General features: G+C 37.9%; 1 protein-coding gene across 1 annotated transcript in view; it reads left to right on the top strand.

Annotated features, from left to right (window-relative positions):
- Positions 1 to 26,775, top strand: part of LOC124266753 (26S proteasome non-ATPase regulatory subunit 1-like) — a 297,670-nt gene that overhangs the window by 190,197 nt on the left and 80,698 nt on the right.

Below are 26,775 nucleotides of genomic sequence, written 5' to 3'. Positions count from 1 at the left end.
GCAGTATCAGTGTTTCAAAAGCATGGCTTTGTCAAATAAATCTATGATAAAAATAAATATGAAAATATGAATATGAAATTCATATGTGTATGTGACTGATGACAAAAAGAGACTATTGATCCAATATATTTTTTTATGTTAATGCAAAAAATACCTTTGATCTTATCTGGAAATTGGATTGATATTCATCTTATATGTAAAACAGTTTATTTTTATGGAATCACGAAAATTGAAGTGACTGTATTCTTTGAATGAGAGCATAATGCCTTGTGACAAAGGAAAGGCAAACTTGATTAATGGTTAAAAAATTGTGAAAAAATAAATCTAAATAAGTTAAGTATCTTCATTAAATACTGTTATTTCTCTCAAGGATCAATAAGGTTGTGTGTGTTTTTTGCCTATCAAAATCCAAACTGGTTTTATGCCTAAAATTATCTGTGGTTGTAATGACTTCTGCATTTGAAAATTGATCCCCTTTTGAGGAAATTTTGCTCCACTGGTTCAACAAATATGGTTGCGAACATGGACAATAATATTTATGCAAACTCATTGAACTGCCACAGAGTCTTTTTTCTACGAGTGTTACTTTCACAAACTGATAATACCACGTCTAAGCCTGACGTCATTGCAGCACTTGTGTTAAACACAGAACAACCGGCTGAAATCAGTGGATCGCTTCAAGACTGTTTAATTAGCTACCATTACCTCAGAGCCTGGTATTGTTGCACAATCAATACCATTCTAAGGCTCCAAGGAATGGCCTGGTAAATCATAGACAGATAGATTGCCCTATCATCACAATTCTCCTACTCATTTTGCCACGTTTATTGTATCATTGATTATTTCAGGCTTAAAGGATATAGTGCTGCCTTGCTAAACTGTTTGCATCAAACCCTCTAATCTGTCTTGGTTCAAGAATCTAAGACCCACTATGATAATTAGCCAGCTGCTTTGGACAGTTATAATCAAAGGTGATGCAGCCTGTTTCAGACTCTTGACAGGATATTTCTCCCATGATAATAGAGAAAGATTTTTGTGACTGTGATTATGAACTATAGAAAGCTGATTCAGTGGGTAGTTGACCAAAGAACCATCAGTCTCCATTTACCCATTGGTCAAGATCATTCTTGTCCAGTTCCTTTGTCTGTGGAAACTGTACCCATTTTACCTTAGTGCTAAATGTCTGGAATCAGGCATTACTTAGGGTTTGTTCCCATGTTGAGCAAACAGGGAATGGTATTACTAAAATCCTGTTCACTGTTAAACATTAGGGAGTCCAATTTTACAGGAGCATGGAATGCACTCTTTCATTTCAATTTTGTATCCATCATCACAGGGATCTTTACAGGCCATGTCTGTATACATTTGTATGTTGTGATATTATTTATGTCAGATGTAACCCACACTGCATTATGTTCTTGTGGATTGTGATGTCATACAATTTTTAGAACTTTTTACCGCTTTATGTTTGGAATCTGTTTCAGCTGACTTGTGAGAACTTAAACTTCACATTGCTCTTATGTTTTGTTACATACAGTTTGTTGGATGTTAACAGTATTGCTGTAATATATGTTGTTCTGGTGAGCTTGTCATCCTTAAATGAAATGCTGGCCATCATATATTGTCAAATACTTTCCTGAACCTCAAAGCCCATGGTATGTCCTTCCCGACCTATGGTTGATGATAAACTGTCAGGACCTATCCCAGTGTACTGGATGATTCTGTCACACTAGCTGTTGTTTATAGCTAAATCAACCTCACCTGTCTGCCAGTGCAACATGTATAGTTACATGGCCATGATAAATCTGAATGAAAACACTACCTATCTGCTGTCAAACTTGTCAAGCACCACTTAACATTAGTCAAACAGACTGAGTGCACCCTATCATCAAATTGACAAAAGGCAAAAGGCTGATGATAAACATGGTTTACCAGGATGTCCCTTTACCAATGTTTATGTTAAGTTCGGTAAACTAATGTGTGCAGTCATCACTATAGAAAATAGCAAAATCTCCTGCTCGTTTATATATTGTGTATGTAAATTGTGTATACATTGCTGTGTATTGTATACGATGTACTGTGGTACTAAATATGTATAACATGTCCTTGACCCCTGCCCTTGAAGATGTTCTGTAGAAAATACTTCTATACAGTTTCTTAAGAAGAATTTTTTACTTGAATTACACTCTGGATCACACACAGGCTTCAGGCCATCTCATGAGAAAGGATGATGTAACTGCCCAGCTTCAATTCATGGTCATGTTATCATTTGTTCATTATCTGTTCAAGAACCCATCCCATCTTGAAGGTGGAGATCTGATAACCACGAGAGGGATTAGACAAGATGACCAGCATGACATAGTGAGGACCATGCCATTCTGGACAATAGGCTGCTAAATGGAAATCATTAAATAAGCATTTGAAGCAAGAAGATGCTGTGATAACATGACTGTTCCCTTTAGTGGCTGAATGACTATTGCCCAAGGCATGAGAATCTTGTGACCAATTCATAGAACTGCTGACAGTCAGAGAGATCATCTAGTTTACCTTTTTACACTGAAAGCTCAAGAAATATCTAAGAGCGTTTTTGTTATCTCTGGTTGTGGTGCCCAAGTCATGAAACAAAAACTTTGGGGGTGAAACATGTGTGACAGGTTTGGCTTTTTGTTGTGGTGAATGAGGTCAGGTGTTACAGAATATAGACAGTTTGAGATGCTGTTCCTGGATGCTGTTGGCAGATGGCACAGATTCTGAGATACTGAATATCATATTAACAATTAGAACATGTATACCAAGCTTCATGTAAGTATACATGTTTGGGGCTGGTTGTGTACGAGGGCCTAGGTCACATGTGGTTCAGAAACTTAAAGTCAGATTTAGGATGCGTCACTTCCCTTTTTGTCATTCACTTCCTTATATTTTTTACTTTTTTTGTGACTGTTTTAATCTGAATACCAAACATGCAACAGGGTTTTGTGAAGCCTCTTTTTCAAGGAAGACAATGCTGAAGCTGTGAAGACTTTTACACTTGACTGAAGACTGGAAATCTATTCTCCATATTCACAAGTCTGAAATAAGTCAAATTATTTTTGTTCAGTTTGATATATTTTGTTGCCTTTATAGAAATTGAATGTTAGTACATGTTAAATGTATTTCAATATCACTGAAAATAATTTAAAGGGTTGATCATTAAAGTAATGATAATAGTAGGTATATTGATAATGGTATTTACAATCATTGGTAATGAAAACAATAATGGAAAAACTGTTGATGATGACAACAATGACGACAACGGCGATGACAATGACTATGTGGTGGTACTGATTAATATTCACCTGGAGTAATTTCATTATCATCACATGTGATGTTTGGGGTTAAGTTTACTTATGGAACTGTTGTTAGTAGTGTCCGTTAACATGTCCAGAAGAATTTTTGTAAAATTGTGTAATGCAAGTATTGACCTCCTAAAGCTGACAAAGTCATGAAAAAGTCTTGAAACTACTTTTTTTCTTATTTATTGTTGAAGGTTGGCTATTAAAGCCCGAACTGTAAAGGTGGTCCACTGTGGTCCTTACACAGCTGACCAGGTGTGATAGGGTGAATTACCAAATGACACTTGGCTACACAGTTATCTTCACATGATTACCTCCTTACAAACAGGGACTTGTCACACATTGTATGGCATAGATGTTTGTGTCCAACTTGGTTTTCCAGGTGTTTTCACTGACAGAAGGACTGTGACAGATATAGGGATCTCAGTAACAACAATGAGTCAGCATGGGTTGGGTTTCGGGCTTCTTCTGGGGTTTTTAACTGTAAGGAGCAGATGCTATTCTGAGAAATGAGCCTAAACTTTTTGGTAATTGTTCTCACATAATACTGCTGTTGTAACCCAAAAGTAAGGGACTGCCTCAGGTTACTTTCAGGTTTAGGGTTTTGAATTTATGGTATGTTGTGTTAAGAAATGTCTGTGAAATTCGGATCATTATATTGTAAAGGTATTTTTTTCAGTATCAGAACAGTCCTACCATCAACTTTCCGTATTGTAATTCCTTGGCTTCAACATACTAATATACTGAAAGATGTTTCAACTCCTAACTAGCCTATTCCAAAATGGTTTTTAGTCAGCGTAATTTTCAACACCATTTGATTTCCCTCATTTTTCAAATATGCTTTTAGTTAAGTGTCTCTCCTGACATCTGATCCTTCATGCAAGGCTGACCTTGAGAATGGTAACATGTTTTCATGTATTTCAAACAAAAACACTATTCCATGAAGAAAAATAACTAAATGTACACCTTCTGAAAAAGCAAGTCATGCAATCGCAAACACTCTTCAGACCCCTGTTTCTTAACAATATTTGGCAAGTGCCATGCTAAGAGGAAAGTTCAGAAGAGTATTACAACTTTCAACAAGCTGTGTAATTTGTAATTATCAGTGTGCCCTCTGTACCATATATTCTTTCTATTCCCTGCTTGCTATCGCTTGCTCTTTACTTATCTCCTGGCTGGCTTATAAACAAATGCAGCTTGTTCTTTTCATTCCAGCTGCATCTTATACACACTTCCATCTTTATGGATACCTTTACTTGCCGGTGCTGAAATAACTCTCACAAACTATTTCTTGTGACATTTAATCAAAACAGCAAAGATCGAACAGATGCTATGTGAAGTTTCCAAACTTAATTTGTGGAGTGTTTTTGTTGAAATAAAGTGAATTACGCTAGTTTTAGACTTTTAAGTGCAACAGATAATTTACTCCGTAAGTAGAACCCTTGTATCTGATCAGGTTATTTTGCTGATCAATTCTTTTGAGATCATTTCCATTTTCACTGGAGACAGGGGAAGTAGCACTGTTTAGTTTTACTTGGAAGGTATTTCTGCCCAAGGTTTCAGTGCAGACTAAATCATCTGTTGACTTTGTAAATATTTGTAATTATATTGATGCTATTGATTTGATGTAAACACCTGCACACCTTGTAATTAGTGTAGTATGACAGAGATCAATAGTGCCTCATGCTACTAGCAAGATGTAATTAATGATTGTATACTTTGATAACCAACACTGTTGTTTAATGTGTTGCTTTTCTCTCTGTCATCTTGTTTCTAAACGTCCCTGACTGACATGGATAATTACTTCCAATTAATGTTATTAACTTGATGATATCATGTTTCCACTGATTTAAGTTGTTCCTGGTTATAAATCAGGAGATATTTAACAATAGCTATGGTTCGGTATTGAAGCTGTTGCTGTGCTGCTGCTGCTGCTGCAAAGCCTCAAGGTGTAATTACATGATATTTGTGGTATCTCTCTCATCAGTGTGATGTATTCAGATTTGTCAGAAACATTTATGCATGGTAATGACATTCCTAGCCAGCACAGTGGTGAATTCCTGATAGATTACTGTCAGTAATGACCAATAAAGAAAAATAACTCTCTAGAGTAACCATAAGCCAGACTCTTTGTATCGGGGCATTTTTCTTCTTGCAGTTTGCTTGAATAAGAAGTGTTCAAAAGTTCAGATCCTTGCCTTTCTTTGTGAACTTCCTCTTGACAATTTTACCAGAACTCAGGTATAAAAATGTTATAAAATCTACAAGAAGCACATAAGAAGACCAAGCCACTCTTTGCTGTACTTCACAGTATTCTGTTCATAATGAGTTAAACAGGTGTAGAAGTGCAAATCCTCTTGTCTATGTGAAGTTAGTTTCAAGAGACCCTTCTGATACTTTTCCCTTTGCAAGTTTTATCTGTAAGATTCACTTGCCACAGGTTCCCAAGTCAAATCAATATATAGACTTTTTTGATTCTGTAATCCCCTGAAACAAACCAGAAAACAAGATCAATTTGCTGGGGGCTAACCCTGGGGCCAGTAACACTGGCTGGCCACTGTTATTCCCCCTCCTTCAACCTCTCCCATCACCATTCAACTCTCTCCCTTGGTCAGTGGAGAAGATGATAGGCTCAAGTACATTTTCTGAGACAATCACATCTCTGCCCCGAAAGCTGAAGAGGACTGCAACATTGGGTGCAGGGCTATCCCTTATCTGTCTGTCTGGTGGCAAGGAGTAGTAGCCCACTACTGGGAGTCTTTATGTGTTTGGGAAGTGTATTCTGTTCAGTCACTGGTCTGCTGATAGGATTGAAGGACTAGATAGGATTTTTATAGTCCAAGTGGAATAAAAATAGTGTCTTGTAGTCTTTGAAATAAGTATAGACTCCAGTCAGCTGAGTGATGTGGCTGACCGAGACTTATCGGAGACGAAGAAAATAGCTTCAGTGGATGGTTATGGTAGATGCCTATGGATTGGTTCAGTAGAAAATGTTTTTGTCACACTGTTTGATATGCCTGTCCGAAAATACTCAGATACATAGGCTATATATTATCTAAGGGGCATTCTTAACATTGGTAGTTCTGTTATGACGGGAGATATAGAAATGAATATTTCAAGCAATATACAGAAGTAGTTGTCATTGAATCATTGGGCAAAGATAGTGTGACATGAACCTCATCAAACTGATCACAAATTATAGATGGGAAGTGAAAATGGCCAGGTTATTGATAGTTAGGCTGACAGATTCACACAAGCTCCCCTCCCATTTTGTCTGTGGAGTATCTCTTTGCGACACCCTTATTAAAATGTAATCACAAGTTGAGATAGACAGTGGCAGTTAACATGCTGGTGATTACATGGAGTCCTGCAGGACCTATGGTACACAGTGGTGATGATGGGGAAGGGACGCTGTGGCTGGAGATAACATCCTCCCACAGCTAGACCCAAATACACCTGATCATTCACTGTTGGTTAACAGAATATTGGCACTGACGCTAATCTGATAAAAAACAACATGGAACCATATATTCATCAGCAGAATATTAAACTAAATGTGCATTTTCATTAGCTGTTGCAACATTACATGCCAAGGTGATGGTTTTGGAAGATTATTAAATTGCTAAAAGGGTGATAAGAAAGAATTGTACCCAAAAGCAGAAGTTTTCAGATATCTCCGAAGTGGTGCACCATACATAAGAAATTGGAAACTAACAGACTCCCAACTGTCCCACTATATGCAATTACATTAATATAAGTGATATTTCTAGCCTTTAGTTGATACTGGCAATGCTTGTGTACTAAGGTAGTAGCAGCTTCTTGGAGGGACCGTCCAGGATGCCATGTCTGTCTAATACAAGTTGACTTGTACTCCAGTCCTGAATTAACTATGCATGAAGAGTGGGGCTGATGATGTTCACTGTTAAGAATGTAATCCTTTCTTGGCTAGTGCTGGACAATATAGAACATCCAACATCTGTAGTTTTCATGGAAATAATGTGATGGGATGGTTATTGAATATGATAATAAAGTTTACTTGGCAAACAGGAGCTATGGAAGTGTGTAGTATATCTTTTTCCCTTGAATGGTTGGGGATTTAACAGACTGATCTTTTTGCAGTGTTCACAGTAAAATATGACATTCAAGGAAGAGGTCAATATTTGACCCAGGCTAGTGTTAATTGTTGTCATTGGGTTTCAAAGATTCAAATATCATAGGAGCAAACCTTGAGGACACCAGGATCTGCTTAATTATGAGCAGTGCTCATTGTAAGGGTCTGAAAAGTTCATGGAAGGTATGATGTCTCAATGTGACTGACATCAACACGTTATTGTTATGGTTCTGCATGAACAAGTTTGGAATATAGCCAAACATAATGATGTTTTTGTTAAATCTAAAGCTCTCCTGTGTCTCCAATCTTGAGTTTTGGATCATAATGCCAGTTAGAAACAATGGATGCCAGGACCCTTTAATGAGGAACACACTGCCCAAGCAGTGAACGACTCGTATAGAATCTGTCACAATTGACTTCGATCCTTTCAAGGTACCTGGTGAAGGTGATCGTTTGTGACTGATTCAGCCTCCCCTACCAAATAAGATTAGGAGACACTGATCCCTTGTCAAGGACAAAGGCGGAGAGTTAAGTGGGGATTGTTGACCAATAATGCTGAAGTATAATCCCTGTCGTATCATAGTACTGGAACACAATCACTCTGGGACCTGTCGTTGATTTGGGTACAGTCCTTCACCATTGATACAAGCAATACTGGCTGTTGAACACTGTCCCTGATTTCAGTACAGAACTAAATGACTGATACAAGAACATCACTGTAATACTGGTTTTCTCAACACTGCCCCTACAGACCCTAATGACTGATACAAGCACATCACTGTAATACTGGTTTCTCAACACTGCCCCTACAGACCCTAATGACTGATACAAGCACATCACTGTAATACTGGTTTCTCAACACTGTTCCTAGTTTAGTACAGACCCTAATGACTGATACAAGCACATCACTGTAATACTGGTTTCTCAACACTGCCCCTACAGACCCTAATGACTGATCCCTACAGACCCTAATGACTGATACAAGCACATCACTGTAATACTGGTTTCTCAACACTGTTCCTAGTTTAGTACAGACCCTAATGACTGATACAAGCACATCACTGTAATACTGGTTTCTCAACACTGTCCCTAGTTTAGTACACACCATAATGACTGATACAAGCACATCACTGTAACATTGGTTTGAAAGCATACAGATTGTTCATTATAGATACTCTCTTCTGAGACAAAGTTGACCAATTTCTGTTTCAAGTATTAAGCAAGCGTCTGTTTCACTAGGGTAAGTAGTCAACATGTTCACATTGTCAAAGCAAAAGTGAATCAATTTGTCTCATGCATCCCAGAATTGATTTTCTGCTAAATGTAGTGTCTCTCTGCCATTTGTGTCTGCTGCTGGAAACTTCAATGCCATATTTAACATGTTCTGCTGTAATGAGTACACATGTGCATCACATAATTATCAGCATTAAATTATTCTGTTTTTCGCTCATCATTAAATTCTTTTTGTCAGTTTTAACAATACCTGAATGCAATTAGTTTGGTGGCAGGTTGACGTTGAACTGATGATGCCTGCCACCATGTCCAACCTTTTTGTCGATATTTGTACCTAGTTTGGAATTCAAATCACATTTTCTCTGAGACTTATTTTCATGGGATTAGCGCCGTGATCTGAGTTCCAAGGTAATACATTTTCATAGAATTGCAGAATTTATGGTCGTTGTGGTGCTTCATAATTGAACTGTATGAGCACATCGCAGATAATACACTTCAAAGATTGTAAGGTAGGTTATTAAAATTCCTGGTTTTGAAGCGGAAAATTGGCATTTGCGACATAATTCTAATGTTTTGTTTCGAAGCAGCGAGCATCAATGAAGGTTGTTGAGGAAATTTGCGGAAATATCTGCTGCTAATGTTAGATGCAATGGTGTTACCGAGCATCATGGCAACAAGCTGTAGCAGCTGTTATATTGGGAGTTCCACATTTGATAAATACTGACTTATGACATGGAGCTATTGTGATTTCTTAGTACAGTTGGATTCCATGTTTTCACAGTCTAGCTGATAATCCAGTATCATGTTAGTTTTGTCTAAGGCTGGATGTCTACATTGTTTTATAACCGAGGCATTCATAGCATGCTCAGATGTTTAAAGCTGTGCCTGGTGTCACAGATGATAGGATGTTTCTGATTACAAATCTTGTATATCGTATTCTCTGAAATCATTTGCCAATAATCACCTTGATTTATTCCAGTATCATCCGTTAATGGATAATGTTTCAGTTTGAAAGTAGATTCACAAGGACAGTATCAATTTTAAGACCAGTTTCCAATAATGCTTTGATTTGTAATTGATCATGAGATCATGTTTCTGACTGAGACCAGTTATCACAGGGAACTGTTTGTGTTAGATATTCATCACTGTGGGGCATGTTTTTAATTGGGGTAAGTTGTCACTCACCAGTGTTTGTCTTATGTTCTTCACTAGCTTATGTTTCAATTTGACACCATTCATGTAACTACTACTTCAGTAAAAGAATCTTATGATAATGCTTCAGGGATTTGCCTTGGCCTTTATGTTTTTTGAGACCTGGGAACTGCTCTTTTGAGGTCTTTGGCATGAATATGGGGCTCCCACGTTGACCAATAGCAAATTAACATATAGGTATGTGAAGCCTTGCCAAAACTATGATTAGAAATTTCCTTGTTTAGAACATGACTTTGTCATTGAATGAATAAAATGGACATGTACAGAACAAATTCTGTGCATGCTACAAGGTAAGAAACTGGTTTTGATGATTCAAACAGACTACTTTTTGTGTACCAGTGAAAATTACAAATTATGTTTGGGTGGGAACTATACACAAGAAAATACCGTATTTGTGTTCATTCTCAGTTTTGTGTGTATAAGATTCAGTATTTTATGGCCAGTGAAATTTTGCTTCTGCAGTCACAGATCAAGCAACCTCTTCCCTAGCTCAGTGATGGTGTCCAGCCACAGGCCACCAGATGTAGTCACCATCAGTGGGGCATTTATCATAAACCCGTAACCCATTCAGCAGAGGAAAATCATCCCGAGCAATAACCTGCTCTGATATGTTCACATACACATTTATATCTACATGTGTTGGCCCGTAGTCAATACATCAGTTATTACACCCTCCAGATGCACTTGGTCCCCTTTTCTGTACTGCATGGGATCTGGTTCAGCAGAGCAAGATTTTCCAAAACCCAAACCAGAGGTGTAACTAAATGATAAAAAGTCAGTATAAATACAGATTTCAACTTTATCAAAATGAATGAAATAGTGTCATGGTGTGTGTTGTTTAGTTCAGTAAGTTTGCAGTATTTTTGACAGGGTGGACAGTGTTCAGCCCGTCATCCAGACACAATCATCATCCCCTCAACACAAGAACCATGGGGAACACTTCACATGGACACTGATAACTTGAACACAGGATATTTTTATGTGTCCTTCACATGATTTGTTTCATGACAGACTTATGGTTAAATGGATGTGGTAGCCTGGTTGTTAAAGTGTTTACTTGCCACGACGAAGACCCGAGTTTGATTCCCCACATGGGCACAATGTCTGAAGCCTATTATTGCTGGAATATTACCAAAAGCAGCATGAACCATACTCACTCACCCCCTCTTGTGATTATACTTGAGAAATGATGAAAGGACCATCGACTACTCCTTCCCTATCCTGGGGAAACCCTGGGAATTCCCTTGCATAAATAAATATAGGATTGTTTTTGTGATCGTTAACTCACTGTAATCGGGAAATCAGTGTCTCTGGAGAAGAAAAAGGTCTTGTGTTTTTCACTGCATGCCTGTGATGGAATATCTTGGCTACCACCCATCTCAGTGGACTAGGGAAGGCAAGCACATCACAAACAAGCAGCTTGCTGCCTCCACTGACAATGACACTCATCAGCGACGCTCAATAGCAGCAGTCTCCGAATTTACTTCAGCCTTATTTCAAGACCGCTTTAAAATCACCTTTAAATGAGCATCCAATTCAACAATTATGCTGAACAACCTGTTGCTACATGTTCAGTGATAGTCTGAAGAAACCTCTTCCGCTGCCTTCTAGATCAGCCATTATGATGTTGTTGAAACCCATACACTTGATAAATACCTTCATTGAGAGGTAATTCTTAGACCAATGTCTAATAGCCAATCACATCATATATATTGTTCATTATACCGAGTGTGATATATTCTTATTGGTTATGAAATGGCTTTGTTGGAATTACATACCTGTTGTCTGCATATACAAAACCAAATTGGAAACCTAAAAATTTTGACGGGTGGTGGGGGAGCCTGGTGGTGTTCGCTCATCATGCCAAAGACCCGGGTTTGATTCCCCACATTCGTACAATGTGTGAAGCCCATTTCTGGTGTCCCCTCGCCATGATATTACTTGATTATTGCTAAAAGTGGTGTAAAACTAAACTCACTCACTCTCTAAAAATCATGCCAAGTTGTGATATAAAAAATAACATCAACCCAGATTGTGAAAAGGACAAATGAGAAAACTGAGTACATTCCAACGCTGTATGAAAGTGTTTGCAAGATGGAAGAAGCTCACCCAGATTGGCCCTTTGAAGCCTCATACAACTCATGAACTCCTACCAACATTCATCCCTTGATGAATCAAAGTAGATGACGACTCATTTATCACTTTCCGATCAACTAAAGCAAACCCAAGGTAAGTCCAATGCAGATTAAATACGAAAAATCACTTGTTTTCACAATAAAAATGAAGACTCCTTTGGAAATTTGAAACATCAGGGAGGAGGAACACAGACTATCTGTACTCTCCTCTGAAGTAGATTACATATGGTATCAAGTGTAAAATAGATTTTAAAACTATGTGAATGGACCAGTGATGACCCCAGGTGTTCAGGAACAGGGTACGCACGTCCTGCCTTAACGGTAACACCGACCAGTCACACAATTTGATGAAAATTCTTATAAATACACCCAGCTTGTGTTATACTGATGACCAGTTACTGCACAATTCAGCTAACCTTCTTATGCATCTAATGTGATGTGTTTATGAGATGGATTAATAATGGGCAGATTACTGCATGTTTGCCTTGCCAGTCATCACAAAACGATATTCAATAATGTGAAGAGCATCACAACCAACACGTTGATCTTCTCAGTAATTATACATAGCATACAATTATCATTCCAATGATTGCATTATCCAGTTTTCATAATATGGGAAAATGTCAGGGTTTTTCTGGTTTCTGTTCATACTTGCTCATTAACATGTTAGTAGTGCTGCTATTTCAAAGCTGGAAAAATTTTCAGCCATTCAAGTGCAGTTTTATTTGCGGGGAATTTGTACATTCTTATTGCCTCCAGATTCAGTCGGTATAGAAGCTTAACATTTCTCACAGGCCGAGCTGTTTGTTATATTCGGATATAGATAGAGTTAGCCCAGCTTTCGGATGCTACTAAGTGTATTACAATTGGAGGACTACCAGAGTGTGCAATGGCAGGTATTCACTTTTTGTGTGCATATTTCGTCTTAGATTCTTCCACAGATAAGTCTAAGAATCTACTGTAAGTGTGGCGTCAGAGCACATGTGGTATATTAACATCATCTTGCTGTCGTCTTTTACAAGAAAACCCTTCAAAATAATATCTCATTATGTATACAAGAATTCCCCCCCGGCTAACTTGCCTGTAGCAAGTTTGGTTCAGGTATATGTCCATGCCTTGGGCATCAGCTGTAGGTCACACCTGACATTTGTTTTGTGTGAGAGTATAGATCTCTGTTTAGATTTGATCCCTAAAGGTATGTTAGTATGTATTTCTATCTCTAACACAAAAAGAAATTTGTGATGATTTTTATTAGGAAATTTTAGATTTTTGATCTTTAACAGAAAATAGGAATGCAGTTTCACACAACTTATTCATTTTTCCTCGGACATGCTTTTTTCTGAAAGTGATGTAAAATGTTTTCTTCAAATCTTCCAGTCACAGTTAATTGTATAAATGAACATGTGGATCCACGTCATATTTATATGGTCCCTTTGTAATATTGTGTTCAAATAAAAACATTAAATAAAACATATTTGCTCACCTGAACTCTGCTTTGTTTAGTCCACAGTATAATCCACAACATGTCTGAAATGCTACAAAAATATTTTCTTACATATCCGAGTGAATCTTTTTATAAAACAGAAATTGTATCCAGTGCTATATGGTCTGATGCAAAACCATAAAGTTTTCCCTTGGATTGTGAGATTCACTCTCTGTGAGGCAGCACTGCATAGTATAGAGAGGAGACTCTCTCGCTATCTCAGCGTCCATTCAGGTTTGGGACAAGCCACTATTGATGAGGGGAGCCAGGCTGGACTGGCCTAATGGGGGAGATTGGATCAGGTACTATAGACAGTTTTGTTGGAACTCCAAACCAATTATTGGACTGTGGTTGAGTTTATGAGACTTAATGGAAGCTTGGGATATTGTATTATATGTTAAAATGTTGTTGATCAATGAATCATAGGGAGCCTGTCACGAGCGCAAATATGGGATGGTTGTCACTATACAGGTATTTAGTTTACAGATTCTAAAATATATACCTACTACTATTGGTACATATGAAATTTGAATGTTTTATTGTAATTTTACTATTTTATATTAGAAAATTCTACTTCACAGACAAACTGTCAGTGATATTGCAATATTCAGTTTCATGATTAGTACGACATTTCTAAGATCACACTTCATTTGTAATGTATGTAAATTCAAACATAGTTTTGTGTAACTGAAATACTCCAGGTTTTTTCATAGGTAATGAAAGCCATGTGTGTTACCCTGTATGTAGTTATGTAACTCAACTGGAAGAGATTTATGTAACTGCGCCTCCTGTGGGATACTCACGTGCAGAAAGTTGATATTGTTATTGTTGTCGTGTGGACCTAATTTCAAATCACCAATACAATTGTTGAACACATTTAGAGAACTTTTTCATTTTTTTCACCTTAAAATTGAAATGAAACCCATGGTGTGTTGGCCGACTTGGATATTCAGGAACAGTGACAATGGAAAAAACACACTTCACCTTTTGTATTTCTGTGAATCTGCTTTTTTAAGAAGCCCCCCCAAAAGAAGGGGAAAAAAATGAAATTTCTTGTTAAAACTGTTTCCAGTGCTTGTTGGTGTGTGAGTAGACTTTCACAAGTCTCTAAGGAAATAATTGAAAGTTTAAATGACAATTTCTAAAAAATAATAATAAATAACAGACTGGGGTCCTGTCCACTTATCTAGACTTGCCTCTTTAAAGGATAGAACTACTATACATGCATGGGGTTAGCACTCACTCAGCACAGCCTTGGAGCAAGGCTAGTGTGTAACCTGTATCACTTGGGCTCTCCTCCCACCTAAACTGACAATCTGTTCCAAGATGTCTTAAATCAAACTCACTCACTCACTGGTGGTGTATTGTGCCAACAGGTTCATGTTGGAGTTCAGAAGCATTATGGCTTGCTGGTTATTAGATTACAGATTGGGATCAATTATCTGAGCAATGAGTACAACTAATTACCATTGTCAATTTCACGAAAGAGAAGGTCTGTATTATGTGCCTGGCCTGGGGACAAGTGAGTGAATGACCATCTCCTGATTTGATTATTTGGATATGTGTAAACAGAATGTAGGAGGGACTCGGTGGATACTGTAGTCGGCCTCATCACTACAAGTCTGATTACTGGCAATAATCTTATCTGTATTAAATTGAAACAACCTTAACTTCATAAAGGTTCCACACAAGTTGCTGTGGTCAGTGCAGTACCTGACTCAGTACTTGGTGAGTTGTGGTAAATGTGTGGTCGTCTGTAATTGCTGGGGAAGGGCCACAATCAGTAGAACTACATATGATGACACTGTTGATGGTTCAGGAGATGTGTCGTATGTCTGTGTTGGATGGTTGTGTCATATGTTGGGTGATTGTGTTGTATGTTTGGGTGGTTGTGTTGTATGTTGGGCGGTTGTGTTGTATGTTGGGCGGTTGTGTTGTATGTTGGGCGGTTGTGTTGTATGTTGGATGGTTGTGTCATACCCAAATGGTTGCGCTCTATGTTGGATGGTTGTGTTTAAATGATAAAAATGAGGTTATTTCACTCTTGTGGTTATGTCTGACAGGTGGTTTGTAAACTTACCATAGAAATTTTTTATTTGATGTTCCTTGTGGTGTGAGGGCCACATGTATATATTCTGTGATGCAAGTAATGATGACAGGTTGGCCTCATGTGGAATAGGGCAATGGGCCGGAATGGCATCAATCTCCTTCACTTTACAGGTCACAAGAAAGAATATGGTAATGATACATTCATTCAGTTTCCATCCATCTGATTTATCTGATTGATCAGTAAAAAGACCATGTACATGCCCTTGAATATTTCTCCTGATGAATTATTTATCCATCTCTAATCCATCATCCATCATTTCTCTCTTCCTCCTTGATCTGTGAACCTATGTACTTTTCAGGCACCTGACAACCACCCACCCACCTAGTGATCCATCCATCCATCCATCCATCCATCTACTCACCTATCCATCATCCATCCATCCATCCATCCACTCACCTATCCATCCATCCATCCATCCATCCATCCAACTATCCAACCATCCATCCATCCACTCACCTATCCATCCATTCATCCACCCACCCACTCACCTATCCATCCACATACCAAAAGTAATTGTCGGTCATATACTTATGCAAGTCTGTATTCATATTTGGGAGTTCCAATAGTTGTAGAGTTATTGCTTTATTTTTTCAGTTTTATGTGTTAGGTACAGGAGTCCCAAATGTCAAAAAGTTATTTATTCCTATTTTCTACCTTTTGCATCAGAATTACATTTGTGTTACACCAAATGTTCTTCCATTAATTTCAACAGTGCATTTACCCAAGTGGATAATGATGAGGATGGAATCACTGAACACAGAACCTTCAGACTCATCCGAGTCCAACAACATCCCAAATTGCTAGGAAGTGAAATGGCGGCACTACTCTGTATGGATGTGTTGATCTATGAGTGTTTCTCCTCATCACCAGACATTGTGTGATTCACAGTAATTTTGATGAGATCGCTCTTCTCCCTGATTACCAGCAAGCCTTCTTGATGTCTTTCTGCGTCACATGGACACTTTTTTTCAAAGTGACCAGATCATGAGCCAGACACCAGTGACTTGTCTGTCACAACCTGTGAGTGAGTTTAGTTTTACACCGCACTCAGCAATATTCCAGCTATATGGCGGTGATCTGTAAATAATCGAATCTGGACCAGACAATCCAGTGATCAACAGCATGAACATTGATCTGCGTAATTGGGAACCGATGACATGTGTCAACCAAGTCAGCGAGCCTGACCACCCGATCCCATTAGTCGCCTCTTACGACAAGCATGGTTTACTGAAGGTTCATTCTGACCCAGACCTTCACGGTTCACAACCTGTGTATGGCCTGCTCCTCAGTGACTTTTCAATCTACACTGTATGTAATTAATGTCTGGGATAATGGTGAAAAGTTTTAAAAGAAAATAGCATTACCATGACAAGATTCTTCTAAGATTGTTCACAACACCTGTCCTATTTAGTGTCAGTGGAAAAGAGAAGGAACTGTTTATATGGTTGGTGAGTAAAAATTGACCGTGGCATCAGCTCTTGTTAGCCCATATAGCGACTGTTAATATGGGGGACACTTCCTTCAGGCCTTTGAATGAAGCCTTCTATTCAGTGTGTTCCCTTACTTATTTATTTCAGTATAGTTTTGATACCTTTTTTGAGAGGCAGTTGAAAACTGTCTGTTTAATGCTGTAATGTTATATGTTATATGTGTGTTTAGTGCACTTATCTTCACATCTGTTTCTGGAGCTTTATATCATGAATGTGTACTAGCTGTCTACAGATAATGTCACCAGATTGGAGTTTTGTGGTTTGGGTGAAGTTAGAAGATTATATTTGTTCATTCATGGTCAGTTTAGTGGTGTTTCTCAAAGAGCAGTTGTTGTTTTTAGAGTGCTTGAAGAGTAGTCGCTGCAGACCAAGATGAATATCATGATATGCGTCAGTGATGAATGGTTCTAGGGTTAGAGAGATGAGATGGTGTGCAGTCAATCCAGCATGTAGATAAGGTGAAAAAACATCCTGTCAGCCTTTCTGTGTGTATTTCACACAACCAGACATTGCAGATCAGGTCTCAATCTCTGAATCACGAGATTTGTCTATCCATTGGTTATTATGACTTTCTAAAACAGTGAAGTTAAGAATAAATGTGTAATTGTAATTATGGGCTCACACGTTATTCCGCGATATGGGTGGAAATGTTTATCATGGGTCATATCTTAAAGCCTCATGCATTTAATCAAGGTCATAATATGTACATGAGATGAAATTAATGCTGAAAATTAAAACTTCTTTTTTGTTTGAGAGTGAAATTAAATCTGAGTGTATATATTTTACATACATCCAACATATACCATGGTCTGGAACCTGTCAGCTATGTCCCTGTGTTTGTGTGTTTCCAGATTTGTCTGGAATGTTTGTGTGAGATGTTTAGGACAGGTGGCAGTTCATTCAAACAGATGCATGTGACACCTGATTGTTATATACCTACAGTGGGTGATGCTGGCTGTAATGAGTGCCTAGTCATGGGTTTGAGTGCAGCATGTTTGACAAGTGTATACTGTGACACCATTGTTTCAATGTGAGGGGATCCATGGATCTCAATATTTGCAGCAACAGTGTTTTCGTTAAGGGAATATCTCCATCTTTTGTTTTGTAACATTTGGCTTGTCACGAGGACACCTTGAATTCTGTTCTTAAAATTAACTTAAGACCACCCAAGACGATTGTTTTCACTTCCACTTCGATTTCATGTGTGATTGTTGAAGATACATTGCTGTAAGAACAAGCGTATTCATGCCAGTGGCAGATCTGTGGACTTTGCTTCCACATAAGTAAAGATTTCATGCTTCCACATAAGTAAAGATTTCATGTATTTTTCCTAACTGAAAGTCGACTCCTTGTCCTAGCCTTAATGTTAAAACTTTGGCCGTCCCCAGATCAGTTACTTCCGGAGCAAACCTTAGGACCCCTCATCACTTCAAACTCTGCTTTTCAGTTTACACTGCTTTAAGCGCTGTCCAAATGTTAAATTAGTCACAAAGGTAACTAGTCAAGAGAGTTAATTGAGATAACAGCTGTCATTTGTTAGATCTTGAAATGTGTTTAAAGAAAGTGGTAATGAACATTTGTGCTTCAACATCCCAAACTTGCCTGAAGCAGACTTAGATGTATTACTGAAGCTGGTTTTATGATGCAATCACGTTGCCTCCACAGTCAGGGGAAGTATACTGATACTTAATGGTGACAGGGCTCTGGTGTAGGTCTAGTTCTTACACAGATAGAGCTGCTGTACCTAGTAGGTGTCTTATCATCTTTCACAGTTGCATAACCAAAAACAGTGACTGTCAGAAAACAATATGTTACCGAGTTGTATCCCAGCATGAACTGCATTAACGATGTTTATGACATGATGGTGAGATGTTTGTGAGATACTGTGGCACATTATGCTACAATATAATGCATGCTGGAGCTTGTTAGAAACTGTGATGGAAGAGTTACCTGGAGATTACCACAAATCCCACAGTGAACCAGGGCCTCTGTTGACAAAGCTAGCCTACTGCTGGTTAATACTTCTGTATGTGTCCTTGCACAGTTTGATATCTACTGACCAGAGTTAATAGTTACTCTTGTGTAACATTATGATCATTCTGTGGAAAAAGAATTTTCAGTAAGCTGACAGTATGCCTGGACGTTGAGGCTAATGCCTGTGGGCAGAGGTTATTGTTCTCTATTGTTCATCACATCTTGGGACCCTTTGTTGGAGAATGAGTGTTCCTCGTTTAAAGTGACTCTTCTGGAATACTGCACAAACCTGTTTCTGCAAATACCTGATGTAACATCGTCAGAATCACTCAATGACTTGATGTTATGCTTTTTGATTAGTGTAAGATTTTGATTATTCTGACTGATTTCGAGTGAGTTTTGATTAAGTCTTTCCACCCAAGTGCATCTCTACAAGACTTGGTGTATTGAAGCAATACTCCACCCAAGTGCATCTCTACAAGACTTGGTGTATTGAAGCAATACTCCACCCAAGTGCATCTCTACAAGACTTGGTGTATGGAAGCAATACTCCAGCCTAACTGCATCTCTACAAGACTTGGTGTATTGAAGCAATTCTCCAACCTAACTGTATCTCTACAAGACTTGGTGTATTGAAGCAATTCTCCAACCTAACTGCATCTCTACAAGACTTGGTGTATTGAAGCAATTCTCCAACCTAACTGTATCTCTACAAGACTTGGTGTATTGAAGCAATTCTCCAACCTAACTGCATCTCTACAAGACTTGGTGTATTGAAGCAATTCTCCAACCTAACTGCATCTCTACAAGACTTGGTGTATTGAAGCAATACTCCACCCAAGTGCATCTCTACAAGACTTGGTGTATTGAAGCAATACTCCACCCAAGTGCATCTCTACAAGACTTGGTGTATTGAAGCAATACTCCACCCAAGTGCATCTCTACAAGACTTGGTGTATTGAAGCAATACTCCACCCAAGTGCATCTCAACTTGGTGTGCAACCTCTTTACAAGACTTGGTGCATTGAAGCAATTCTCCAACCTAAGTGCATCTCTACAAGACTTGGTGTATTGAAGCAATACTCCACCCAAGTGCATCTCTACAAGACTTGGTGTATTGAAGCAATTCTCCTCCCAAGTGCATCTCTACAAGACTTGGTGTATTGAAGCAATTCTCCAGCCTAACTGCATCTCTACAAGACTTGGTGTATGGAAGCAATACTCCACCCTAACTACATCTCTACAAGACTTGGTGTATTGAAGCAATACTCCACCCAAGTGCATCTCTACAAGACTTGGTGTATGGAAGCAATACTCCAACCTGACTGCATCTCTACAAGACTTGGTGTATTGAAGCAATTCTCCAACCAAGTGCATCTCTACAAGACTTGGTGTATTGAAGCAATGCTCCACCCAAGTGCATCTCTACAAGACGTGGTATATTGAAGCAATACCCATCTAATCCATACTGCCAACATTCATTATCATAAAGTACTTCATGCTCGATAGGTTATATCTGACATAACCTTATAAGTGAGTGCATTAAAAAATGTTCATGACAGTGTTATATAAATGATAGTTTGATCAACCTAAATGTCAGCTCTTGAAATACATTCAAAAATACCCAAAATTTGCATGATGAGTCATTTGACTGAAGAAGTGTTTAATCCCAAATCATTAAACGATCTCTGGTGTTTTGGAAACAGAAGTTTGGAAGAATTTTTGAAGTAACAATGAGCAACTGCGAACAATTAGGCATTCCCTGAGGAGAGTTTATGACAATGTCAGAGCGTCAAGGTGCATAATTTGGATGCCAATTTAGAGTACTTTTATTGTGGCGATCACCAGACAACAAGATGACAAGGGAGCATTATTCATGTTAAAATGTGGAAATTCTGCTTTGTCTTCGTTTCTGCATATTCTGTGTGGGGAAAGGTCATGAAGGGAACAACCCAAGGTGAAGTATTGAGATTAATGGTCTGACTCGAAAAAACTTGTGTGAAAATCTAAATCACTCTGAAAATTGGGGTTAAGTGTTGTCTCATCTCAGTTCGTTGATTGTGTTTGATTCTTCTGCCACGAAAATAACACATTTCCAATACCTTGCCTCAGCAAAGCTTATTTCAGCCTCTTGTTTTAGTCTTAAATTGATTTTTTTGCCTGAAAGATTTTCTATCATGATAAAACTCCAAGTTCTGATGATATGCTTCACTCAGATACCATGATTTCCACTCTGGCCTTTAGAAACTGTTTCAGCTAGCTTTACGTACCCAAGCAATTGAGTTTCCTTTGCACGAAGAATGTATTTGAAATCCAAATAAGTAAACTTCAGACATTATGACATTTTGATTTTCCTTCTTCCCAAGGAAGGATCAGACTCTGGATTGCTCACGAGGACTGACTCATTGCTGCTGATATTTACTGCTGTGATATGGAGACATTTCTGTGTCTGTCCAACGAATGACTTCGCTGTGCAAAGTCAAAAGCGGCTATAGATACTAGTAATCTTTCTGAAACTTAGGCCGGTGTGAAATTAATTAGGGATAATATATTTCCGACATTTCTATATACTAAGGCAACGTGATGCCTTTGTGTCAGATCAACATTAATCATGGTCTATATTTATAAAGCTCATTAGAAAATATATAGCAGAACTCTGAAAAGTTTGGAAATTAATTCTTGGTTTTGATGGATGATGAAGTACTAAGTTTCCTCCAGTTATGTGTGAACTGACAACTAGGGGAAGCTGGGGTTTGATTGGGGTGGTCGTATTTTCTGATGATGGCTTTAGTGTTACAGAACTTGGTGAGGGTGAGACTAATTAACACTACATGATTGCGTTTTTCATATTATTGGTAGATGGATGGATGTTTGCTGATGTAACGTAACAGTGATTGCAAACAAACATAGAAGTTTCCTGTGTGATGTGAATAGGTTTAACTGCCCTAGACAGGAATGTTTGAGCTACACCTTGCTCCCCTCATGGGCTCACTTCTGTGTTGTTGGAAGAAAACCACTGGCTGTGTGGAGCTCGGAGTACAAGTTGGGATAAGAATGGGATAGGATGGCTGTGTTTGGGGTAACTAAGTGAGGAGGGTCACACTGAGGTTGCAACAGTGCTTTGTTACACAGTCACCTTAGTTGAAGACAGTCATAGCCACTCAACTGTCAATATGACTGACAGTAATTGTGCCACTAAATTTGTTTTATTGAACAGGTGAATGTGTAAATAACTGAGTCAGGTCAAGGTAAAGGCAGTATACAGTCCAGCAAGTTACGATGACATTCAGTAATATGTCAGTTGTTACCATCTAACTGTTGTTGGCCCTAACAACTAACACATGATACATGTGACCTATTCTGTCAGAGAATCATTTGCTGGTGGTAAATGCATGACTTCAGTGGCTTCTCAGTTCTCATGCACTTACTCACTTAGGTGCTTGTATACAAAGCTCACCACATTCTCTGTTGTACCAATTCCTGCACCAAGGGCTCTCTATTACCAATACCAGAACATATAAAAGAATCAGTCCTATTCCATTCTACCCCTCATTCCCTCCTCAACTGTAGCAGCCTACTCATGGCCCAGTTCTTTGCTTGTGGTTATACTAGTGTTCTCTTATCCTAGACAAAATAAGTTAGAGATATTGGGATTTTTATGATTGATATTTTATCAGTGTGTCAATGAAAAAGAAGATCATTATTCATAATTTCAAAAGTTACATATATCCCTAATTAATTTTGTCCAGTATATATAATTCATATGGATAACTTTCATTCAGGACTATTTGTAAGACTTTCATTGATCACAACAAGTGTATGCCTGGTTTTTTGAGTCTTTTGTGAAATTGAGAATGATTTTCTTTTCCTTTATTTGTTTAGTGCTGTACTTTCTTTAAATACTTGGTCCACAAATCACTGTCTGACATTGTGACCATAGGAGACAATGATGAGTCTGACCACCCGATCAAGCTAGTTGCTTCTTAATGACAAGGATGGATATCTTAAGATCAGTTCTAACCTGGATCTTCACGGATGTAGAGAATGATCATTGATTCACAAGTGTTTTGAAAACCTCATTCTTATTCCCATTTTTCAAATGTTACGTAGTGAGATGTTAATTCAAGTGTCAAAATGTACATTTCTTTGAATGAGTTATTTATTCCTGGTTATTGTTTATTTTATTGAAATGTAAATGTCACCTAGTGTATAGTAATGATTGAAGTTGGACAAATTAACATTATTAGTTTTTAGTTCACTTTGATTTCTTGTTTCAATGGTTGTAATCGTTTGATAGTTGCAATACAACATAGAACGCATCTTCATTAAATTGTTCTGACATTTTGGTTTGTGAAATGTCGTTAGCTGAAATCGTTTAGAAATCTGTCGTCAAGTCATAAAGTTTATAATCTCACATTGATTTGTTCATGTTTGATTTCATCCCGCCTTAAATGTGACACTCTGTGAGAGTATTTGTCTGTTCTAGCCGTACAGAATAGTGAAGCTCAGTTTCCTTCAGGTCTTTATTACATAAAGGTTTCAGTTTTTAACACAGATAAAGTTTAAAGTGAGTGAGTGCTATCAGTTTCACATTAAGATTATTATTGTCTGTTGTAATCAGATATGATTCAAGGAAACTAATGGTTGATGTCATGAGCAACAGGTCACACAAAAACCATGTGATGAAGTCTGATAATGGATCGGACCCAGCAGATCTCCATCTTGGATAGGTTTTACACACTGTTCTGAATATGAATATTCAATGATGTGATTAACTCAACAATAATTATACTGTTTCAGTGTCAAGAAGTTTTGTGCATTAGCAATAAACAAAATTGAAAACTCAGAGGACAATGTAAGAATTGCATCTCTCCAGCATTTGCTCCGATGCTAAGCCTACACACTGTGATATTACAAAAATAGTTGTATAAAAAGTATAAACTTTTCCCCACATGGGTAAAATGTGTGAAGCACATTTCTGGTGTCCCCCGCTGTGATATTGCTGGAGTATATTGCTAAAAGCAGCTAAAACCAAAACCAAACTCACTCACTCACTCACTCACTCCAGGGTAAGGAGAACAAAGCATACAAAGACATCATGGGAACCAGAACTTTTGAATTTAAGTGAGCTTGAAACATTAAAAATACTTTGCAAAACACTTTCAATGATTAAAAATGTTATAATACGATAATCAATATGCACAGTTGCTTTTTGGGCAAATATATATCCAAAGTTCGGATTCTATGGAATTATTATGGTAATAATGTTCTGTAACAAGCCTGTAACTGTAACAAGCCCTCATGATGACCACCTCAACAAACGCTGTCCAGCTCCTTTATGACTTGAACCAGCAGCACCTCCAGCAGGGAACACACCAGCCTATCATCTAGTTCATTTGCCGTGTTACCAGTGGACAAATCATCTCTCACTGGCCTAGATGATTGTACTAAACTTACTGAACAAACTTCTGGCCACATGACCTAATGACAGGATATTAGAAAACACAATTAAGAGGTATAATGTCTCTACTAAAACAATTTATATGGCAGAATTCTGAAGAATTTTTTACAGACTGCCACCATATAGCTGGAATATTGCTGGCGTAAAACTCACTCACTAATTTAAAGTTAGTGGGTTGTTCCAGCTGTTTATGAGAAATATTTTAAAGCCATTGTCACCCATGAATCAAGTCTCCAGGTACAGATGTTACAAGTCTTCAAAATTTTCATTTAACAGGATTTGATAGTATAATTAGATAACAGTTATTTGATTATTGGCAAATGCATCTCTTCTTTACAAATTTCGGCCATTCACATAATGTATCTGAATTAATTTATGATCAAAGTGATGATAATAATGATAATTTACAATATCTAATTCATTTTATTATTAACAGGATTACATATTTATAATATTCAACTATCAAATAAGAACAAAAATATGTCCCTGGCATTGGGAAGTGCTGTCCCCTTGGGATGAGATGAAATATTGCAGCCATTAGGCATTAATTCACAAATAATGCTCTTGTCTCACATGTGAATAATTTCTGCATACCAAAAAAAAAGGACTTCTCCATGGTTTCCCCAAGGAAGAGGCTAGGATGTCTGTTCAGAATCAAATTTGTAATCCTTTAGTTCCTCGCCACCTAAGCTAGATCTGCGATGTTAGCGTGAGATTTCAAATTATCAGTCAGAGTGAAAGGTAAATTTCAGAAAAGGTCAGGAAGTCTTTGATTGGTTGGTGGGTAGATGCCAGTGGTTCCATGGATACCAGTGACATAGAGCAATTAAACCAACTGTGGTGTTGGTCTGGTCTGTGTGTCCATTTGAAACCTCACAGCAAACTTGGCTGATGGTTTAGTTTTATTGAAGTTTGAGAGAGAAGGAATTACACAAGAGAGATGATATTGTTGGCGAGGTTGAACATAGTTGTTTTGAGTTTACACTGATTGTGTTTGTGCGTGATGTCATGTGGAGCCAATATGCAGTCAATATGCAGATGATTTATATAAGGGGTAAAGGTTCAGGTTTGGTGTTATATTGTATTAAATTATAGGATTTCAAGCACATTGAGAGCCATAGTGTTATCAAACTAAAGAAAATATACTTTTTTAATTCAGAAGAAATTTAATTGTAGTGTATCAAAAATACATCTTAAGACAGTTTTGGATCTTGTCCAAATCTGAGGTGACACTGACGTAAAACAATCCTCTGTCCATTAGGAATTGTGAAGGATTTATCAAATTAGTGAAATTTGGAATGTGATTAGCAATGATGTGGACGCAGTAAGGAAGATGGATCTGTGCAGTAAATAAATAACCGAGGCAAGATCTATGCGTTAAGATGTTCTAGCCGTTGATTTAATGATGCTTATCGGAATTGCTCAGTTTTGCAAATGTATTCCTCATATTTATTGACTGGTCAAGTTGATGTATCCATGCAACATTGTGCAACCATGTTGCATCCACAAAATTTGTTTATTTCATCTGATTGAAGGAGTCAGATAATCAAATCAGTCATTTTGTGAGAATCGTTTCTTATGTCATTTGTTTCCAAGAAAGTATTACTTGAAGATTTCGACAAGATTTCGACAAGATTTCTTGAATTTTTAATCTTTAAAACGTTGTCAGCACTGTAAAAATTTCTGTCAGTGACAAAAACCTCAACAATTTCTTTCTTTACTAGGCTATGGAATAATTTCATATTTTTTATGGCCTATTTCTCCTGGACTGATATTCTAGAACCTTTACAACAGGGTTTCTGGTAATGTCCAACTAAAGAGGCTGATTGCAATCATCAGTGGGTTTGTTCTTATGTAACTGTATATCCAGTACCATGTATCTGGGGAGTGTGCTTCAACACACTCTCCATCGACAGTATACATGGAGATGTAGGAGCCAAATGTGGTGGCAATGAGTGACTCCAGCAGGCCATTGTTGCATGATGCCTGCCTGACGGCTGTCAATCATCTCCAGCATCCCATCATGTACCTTCACAAACATGGCTCCATGCTGCTTGTCAACTCAGCACTTTTACCTGGGCAGGTCAGGGTTCAAGGTCTCGCAAACAATAACCATCCTGTTTACATAAGTTTCAGCTCCTGTAATAAATGATTTTGGGTTGCAAGTGATTTATATGTTGTTCTGGAAGTTCAAGCGTGGTTGTGGCCATGACCTGGAAGCTGCACTCATTGTG

This window comes from Haliotis rubra, unplaced genomic scaffold (assembly GCF_003918875.1).
Source record: "Haliotis rubra isolate DU_JTF1 unplaced genomic scaffold, ASM391887v1 Scf128, whole genome shotgun sequence".
NCBI lineage: Eukaryota > Metazoa > Mollusca > Gastropoda > Lepetellida > Haliotidae > Haliotis > Haliotis rubra.
Note: the sequence above shows the minus strand (reverse complement) of the source record. Positions and strands in the feature narration are given on the sequence as shown.